The following is a 7568-nucleotide window of genomic DNA, read 5'->3' on the forward strand; positions in this document are numbered from 1 at the left end:
ATTCTGTAAAATAAAAAAACGAAGTAAATTCGTAGCTAATTTACGACCTATTTACGTGGAAACTTTACGAGGAAATGACGAGAAAAAATAAATGAGTATTTTACGAGGAAATATTTATGAGGAAATGACGAGGAAAGATAAACGAGAATTTTACGAGGAAATACTTTCGTGGTAGTTACGTGTATTTTGCGAGGGAACACTTGCGAGGTATTTACGTGTAGTTTACGAGGAACACGTTTCGAGGTATTTACGAGGAAATATTTATGAGGAAATGACGAGGAAAGATAAACGAGAATTTTACGAGGAAATACTTTCGTGGTAGTTACGTGTATTTTGCGAGGGAACACTTGCGAGGTATTTACGTGTAGTTTACGAGGAACACGTTTCGAGGTATTTACGAGGAAATATAGAGACCTCCTTACGTGGAATATTTACGTGGTCTTTACGACGAAATGATGTACTTCGTCTTTACGACGAAATATTTTTCTCGCTAAGTTACGACGAATTGGCGAAGAAATATGTGTTACGACGGACGAGTACCGAGAAAACGTGTTTCCTCGCTAATTCCTCGTAAAACCTCTTTTACGACGAACTCACGAGGAAAACCGTCCTCACTAAGCTTATGTTTTCTTGTAGTGGGAACATTTTCTTTGAGAATATCTCTCAAATTGGCTAAGTGAAAAAAAAATAATGGGTATTTTTCTTACAAGTTAAGATACTCAAAACACCTGTGATTAATATGTTTATTATAATTAATCACTGTTAGAAATCTTTGAGATATTGTTATTGATATGGGTGTTCTAAGAAACAGCAACTTAGCATTCATGGTTCTAATTGTCCCATGTCCCTTATCTCCTCAGCAGATCAAGGTTTTGTACCTGCTTGGTGTCTCTCAAGTGTGTGAGCTAAATGGTTGCATAAAGTTCAGATTCTGTCAAATTAACCATGAAGAAACTGACGACATGTGTATATATAGGGATATGTTATGTGCGTATATATGTGTCCAAAGTTTGCAATTTATTCTTAACAAAAAGTGGAATCGAGAAGTGATAAAAAGAACGCGATTGGTGCAATTTTAGGAAATACGGATTGATATTAAAGTTTAAAGAAGCAGGGTCTACGGGTACTTTTCAAAGTTGAAGTCAGGTTCACTATATTCATTGGAGTATAGAATGATATGTGTCAAGATATCATGGATTGATGTGTTGAAAGTCGGTCATCTTTTCTGGTATATTAATTAAATTTTACATTATCTTGATACTTTTATCTTGTACGTTTAGATGATATTTTCAAAACGATAACAAATGGAAACAAACATATATCACAGTTAACCATCTAGATTAAGTAGCTCAAACAAAATATATGTTCGGTTTAATTTATGTGATTGTACCTAACCCATAACTAATAAATATGATATACTCCTGTTCATAAGAACATAGGAAATATACATAGCCCTAGTCGAAAACGCGGCCGATAGCCGCATAATCGCTAAACGCAGGTTCATCCTGGCTAGTGAACCAATACAGTTGCATTATACTCTAGACCAGGTTATGCCCGCTTAGTCCGTATTTTAACATTATGCGGACGTAGAATAAGTAAAATTTTTAGACTAAAAAAATTGACCATATTATTTTTGTACACAATTTGCCCCACTAAAAAACTATTAATAATAAAAAGGTTCAAACCATTATCGATCTTTTCCGATAGTAGAATTGGGGATTTCTGTTAACTCTAGTGTCAATTGCTCTTCCTCAATCCAGTGAATCCAAAGCAATTCACCGTGAATCAAGATTGTCCACTTGTTGCAAATTCTTCTTGTACCGGATTCAAGGTAATAAACTTTAAACCATTCACTTCTTTAGTTATTCAAGCTTTTACTCGAACTGTGGACTTTTCAGATTTTATAGTTCAATTGAGAAGTTTTTTTAAGGGTTAATGGAGTTTGATTTTGCTAAATGTTGAGTTAATAATTTGTAGGATTTACTTGAATGGAAGTGGACATGTACTGATTTATTTATTTATTTGTTAGGTTCACTTTAGAAGTTTTAAATTTTGTCATGTGAAACTATAAGCTGACAAGAAAAAGAATTGTCGTGTGAAGCCATGTTAAAGAAATGGTCCTGACTGATTAGCTGCACACGACAAAAAAAAAAAAAAAATCTTTGGAAGCATCCTTTGATTTTTTTTTTGGTCATCTGTTAATTTTATTTCCTTGCTCAAACGAGCTATAAAGTTTTGGATACAAACAAGCTTACATCCAAGATGTTAACTATTATCAACTAGCTATCACAGAGCATGATAAACTATACCCAAAAAATTAAGCCAAATCACCAAAGTTCAATCTTCACAAGCTTTGAACCCAGCCCAAAAAACGCCTCACACTTGACCATCAGGTCTCAACACCCACAGAGGAAAGTTTTTCTTCATTCTCAAAGAGTTCCCGAAGCCAAAAAGGAGCACCCATAGCTACGTAAGACTGCTTGTAGCCACCTTTGAGAACACTTTGTGCTATGATGAAAGATCCTCTGTTTGTTGACCTATCTTCTCTCAAAATCCTCCACCATTCTATCTTTTCCAACCTCTTCATTATCTCCGCATGTTGGTATTTGAAGTTCGGCCAAGCTCTCGGTCTTAAAACAACATTTGAAAGAGTTAAATCATCAATGGCAATAATAATTCTATTAAGATGGTGAAAATGAAAGCTTTCCAGCGACCATATGAGCGCTTGAAACTTGGCTTCTTCCAATGATCTAGTATTGAAGAAAGCCCTTCTGCTATGAAACCGTACCTTTCCCCTTTCATCTCTAACTACCCATGCTGCACCATTTTTTGCTTGAGCTTTGTTCCAATCAACTCCAATATTCCTTTTCATCCAACCTCGTGGGGGACCTGACCATGACTTCTTTACAACCACCACTGCCTCATGTTTTTCCTTTTCCTTCATTTCATCATTTTTCTGCGCCATCAACCAAAACTCAGCTTCATCCATTGCCTTTACCACCACCTCCAAGGTTGTCTTGCTCCTTGCCTCAAAGATAACACCATTTCTAAACTTCCACAGGTACCAAACTATCCATGGTATTACATTTCTCACTTTCTCGGGAATATTACCATTCTTCATCTTCATCATCACCATCAGCATATGAAAGTTACAGTAATGGGATACCTTATCAAACCCACTTTCTGGATACGGTACATTGTCCAGCGCCCATACTTGTCTTGCAACAGAGCATTGAAATATGATATGGTTGTGGATTCACCTTGGAAACCACATGCTACCGGGTCCATTTTAATTCCACGCTTCACTAGGAGTTCCCCCACCGGGATTGCATTACTCACAGCTCTCCAAATGAAGGTTTTAATCTTCGGAGCAGTTGGAATTTTCCAGACTTCAACTTTCAACTCATTTAAAGACGGACGAGCTTCAGCTTCTCTGATTTCCTCTCTTCTTACTAAGCTGTTGATAAACCAGTATCCGAATTTCACAGAATAGCAGCCATGTCTGTTGTGAAACACACCCAATAATCCTCCTGATCAAATACAGTTTTCATGGCCAAAATTCTGCTACGATCTTCCTCATAGAACAACTCCTGAAGTTTATCCAGGTTCCATCGTTTGTTTTGAAAATCTATAAGGTCACAGACCTTGAGCTCAAGATCGACAAAAATGATCTTCATGAGGGGCGTTCTTCTGACATCTCCTTTAATCCATCGATCAATCCATACTGACACGGTCCTGCTGTTACCGACATGCTTCCTTAATCTCTGGCTCAATAATTCTTTCCCAAATTGAATGCTCCTCCATGCGTATGAGAGTCTTGGACCATTTTTTGCACGTAGAAAATCTGCAATTTCAAAGTACCTGCTTTTGAAAATTGGAAGCATCCTTTGATATACTCACCTTTTTCTTTGGAAGCATCCTTTGATATACTCACCTTTGATATACTCACATGTTTTGTCGTGTTAAGCCACTTGTCAATGATGAGAACATATACAAAGAAGAAGGATATTGTGAGGACATGAGCAACAAGGTTTGCAACATGCTTCCTCACACTACAAAGTAATTATGAGAAGAAGTGGCAACTAAAGAATATATTCAACAGTGATGAGTGGCATGATTGTAAGCATTTCAAGTCTGTGAAGGTAAGACTGCATCTGATACTGTGATGAGTTATATGTTTTGGAATAGTATCATGGTTATTTTGAAAGTATTCAGCCTTATGGTGAAGGTTCTTCAGTTGGCTGATGGAGAGAAGATACCATTTCTTGAGTTTGTTTATGGTGAGTTTTTGGAAGCTAAGAAGTCTATTAAAGAAGCTACTGACCATTTGGAGAAGAACTATCAACCTATATTCAAGATTATTGACGAAAAAATGAAAGGAAGTTTGGATTTTCCTTTGCATATGGCTGCTTACTTCTTCAACCCTTATTATTATATAGTGGTGTGGAACCAAAATACACGTGATGCATTCACTTGCCTCGATCGTTTCGTACGTAGAATACATAAGAAAAACAATTATAAATCTATATCATATACCTGCATAGGCTATTCGACCAAAGATTTGTAGACCAAAGATTTGTAGTTAGTAGTTAGTAACATTATCACATTATTACTTTTGTTCAAAGAGTTCGATTTTTAGTTTCAGTTCGGTTCGGTCCATCCATGATCTATCCACTTCTAATTAAAGTGGAGCCTGAGATTTCAGGTCCCTATTCGAAACAAAAATATTTTCAATTGAGTCCATATATTTATAACTTATAAACCTACATTTTATTTTAATAGTTATTTCTCTTATAATTTAAATTTTATTAAATTATAATAATTTAAAATTCATCCAGCTTTTAAAGTATGCTTACAAACAAATTTTTTTTTTATCTATACATTTTATTTTATATTTTATATATTTCACAAATAAAAATATATATAATCAAACATATTTTTAAGAACTAGGGGTTCCATAAAGAGGGAATCCTTTGAAATGTTTCAATCCACTCTCTAGAGGCTCGGTCCTGCTTCTAGTCTTTCTACTCGACACTTACATCACATGTAATGACGAAAGATAGTACAGTAAGTATGTGTTTCCGTCACAAATCTTTGGCTTTGTTTAACGTTGTTCAACCCACAGGTTCCATAAAAATGGCTGAAACGTGACTCATCTCCAAATTGTTGTTGTTGTTCTACACCTCATTTCCTTGGTAGAGAAGTTGTGTGTTTCTCTTTTCCACACTCCGACTTAGTACATGAAATTATTCTATGCTGTTTGACAATTACATGACTCGTCGTAACTCAATCAGCAAAAAGAAAGAGCAAAAATGGAACGACTTCGAAAAAATGAAACACTCTGGCTTTCTTCCATCTATACAAAGTGTCGCATTAAAATATTTCAGAATTGTAACACATTATTGAATTAAAAAGAACATTCTTAGAGAAGATAGTGGCGACAAACATCAAAAGCTAAGCTACCATTTTTCTAGCGCGTTGAAGAAGTAGATGTAGACTGATAATAATAAATAGAGAGAAGGTCACTGCTGAACAAGGAATGAATATAGAAGTCAGTCAGATAATATCAGAACTGAATAACAAACAGCTATCACTACAAGCTGAACACTCTATCTCAGATCATTCTCTCAGTCAATCTCCATCTCTCTATTAACCGAGTTATTTCAAGTTACATATATAGACATTTAACGCTAATTAACACCTAAAGAACGATCTGTAGAGAATCGACCTTGGCTGCTTCTTGTAACAAGTAAATCGACACAACAATATGTTGGGCGAGTCCTCTCCAAACCGGAGACAAACTCTATATCACTATGAATCGAAAACGTTACAAGCTTCGCACTAGTTGCGTGTTCTATGCTTTAGAGAGTATTTATGTTTCTGTGTTTTTACAAGGAAGAGATGAGACCTATATTTATACAACCTGATTTGTGCTAGTTCTAATTGGAGAAGGATTTATCAATCCACCGTCATATGCATCTGATCTTGTTTCCTATTAGAACTTGGACTCCTTATTACACAAGACTAAGCCCATCTTGTTTTATCTTTCAGGTTTAAGTCGAAGCCCATTAACCAGCCCAGTCCCGGATGGCCCAAGAGGCACCAAAACCTCACATTCTCCACCTTGACTCTTTGGCCTCACTCATCGACTTCTCCGTCTCTCTCCTTTTTCTTCTTTGGCGACCAGAAGCTTCGACGAGCTCACCGCTTCGTCTTCTCCGACGATCGTCTGTTCCTCGACGCCGTCGTCACCGGAGATGCATGCTTCTCTCCGATCCTTGCTCCTCTTTATCTCGCTCCGGCTGTAACCTCTCTCTTCTTCGATTCCCCGTGACCAAGACAAGATCCCGACTTCACCGCCGCTCGTCTTCACCGGCGATTGCTCTCACCGCCTTCACCCTTGAAAATCCAGGTTCCGTTTGCTCTTCTCATGTCTTTTTCCTTAGACATCGACCAAACCTTAACCTTTGATTTCAATTTCTTTCCAGCTTGTCCCTTGATGAAATCAATAAAAAATCCCTTGAGTCTTCGTGTTCTTCCGGTGAATCCTACACCACACGACCTTCATACGGACCAAATCAGACACGTCAAATTTCAAAAGGTAACTCCTTTTGTTTTGACTTTTTCTTCTTCCTGTAGACATCCGTGTCTTCATGCTCTCTTAAAGAAAACCTGTAATGAAAGATTCATTTGCTGAAAAAATTAAACTTATTCCTTGTTTAATTTCCACAGCTTATGGTGCTGACGTCTCTTCACCACTTCACTTCCATTAGGTAATCAAACAGAGTTGTTTCTTCAATCCCTTTAAGAGCTTTGAATCTGTGAACTAATAACCTTGTATTCACAGCTTTGTTGTAGACGTTTCCTTGCTACAGCCACACGTATCCTTCAGGTATGACATCTGATTCTGCTTCTTTATAATGGTGTCTCAACTTCTGTTGAAGCTTATTATCCTGCAAAATCATTCGGTTGACTAGTATTTGAACTAACTTTGCAGATTCCTTGTGTAGACAACTCCTGTCTACAGTCACCATTCTTCAAAGGTAATAATCCAAAAAATTTACCACTTTGGGCAGAAGACTTCGTGGGAAGTATTATAGCATAAAATGCATTAGAAGACTTGCCTAGAAGTCTTTCGAGGAGTCTTCCGAAAGTCTTCTGAGAAGTCTTTCAAAGCCAGTCTCAGATCTGAAATACCTGCAAATTCAAAAACATTCAAATCGTTTCAAAAAAAAGAGAAAAACTTCAAAAATATATTTTTATGCTTAAATATAATAATAAACAAAACAGTCACATTAGGTTGAATCTATAGCTTTTTATAATCTAATATATAAAACACACAATAATACATATCCAAAGACTATCATGAATTATCGACATTCACTCACCTATGTTGAAAATAATTCAATTTTAGTAAAATTAAATTTACATCATTTATAAATGTTTGTTATTACATTATTTTAATTTTTTCCCCATCAAAATATTTTTTTTACAAAAATTTAAATTATTTTAAAGATCTACTGAACAAGAAGACTTACAAAGAAGTCTTGTAAGTCTTCTCACGCGGA

Source organism: Brassica oleracea, chromosome C7 (assembly GCF_000695525.1).
Source record: "Brassica oleracea var. oleracea cultivar TO1000 chromosome C7, BOL, whole genome shotgun sequence".
In the NCBI taxonomy this organism is placed as follows: Eukaryota; Viridiplantae; Streptophyta; class Magnoliopsida; order Brassicales; family Brassicaceae; genus Brassica; species Brassica oleracea.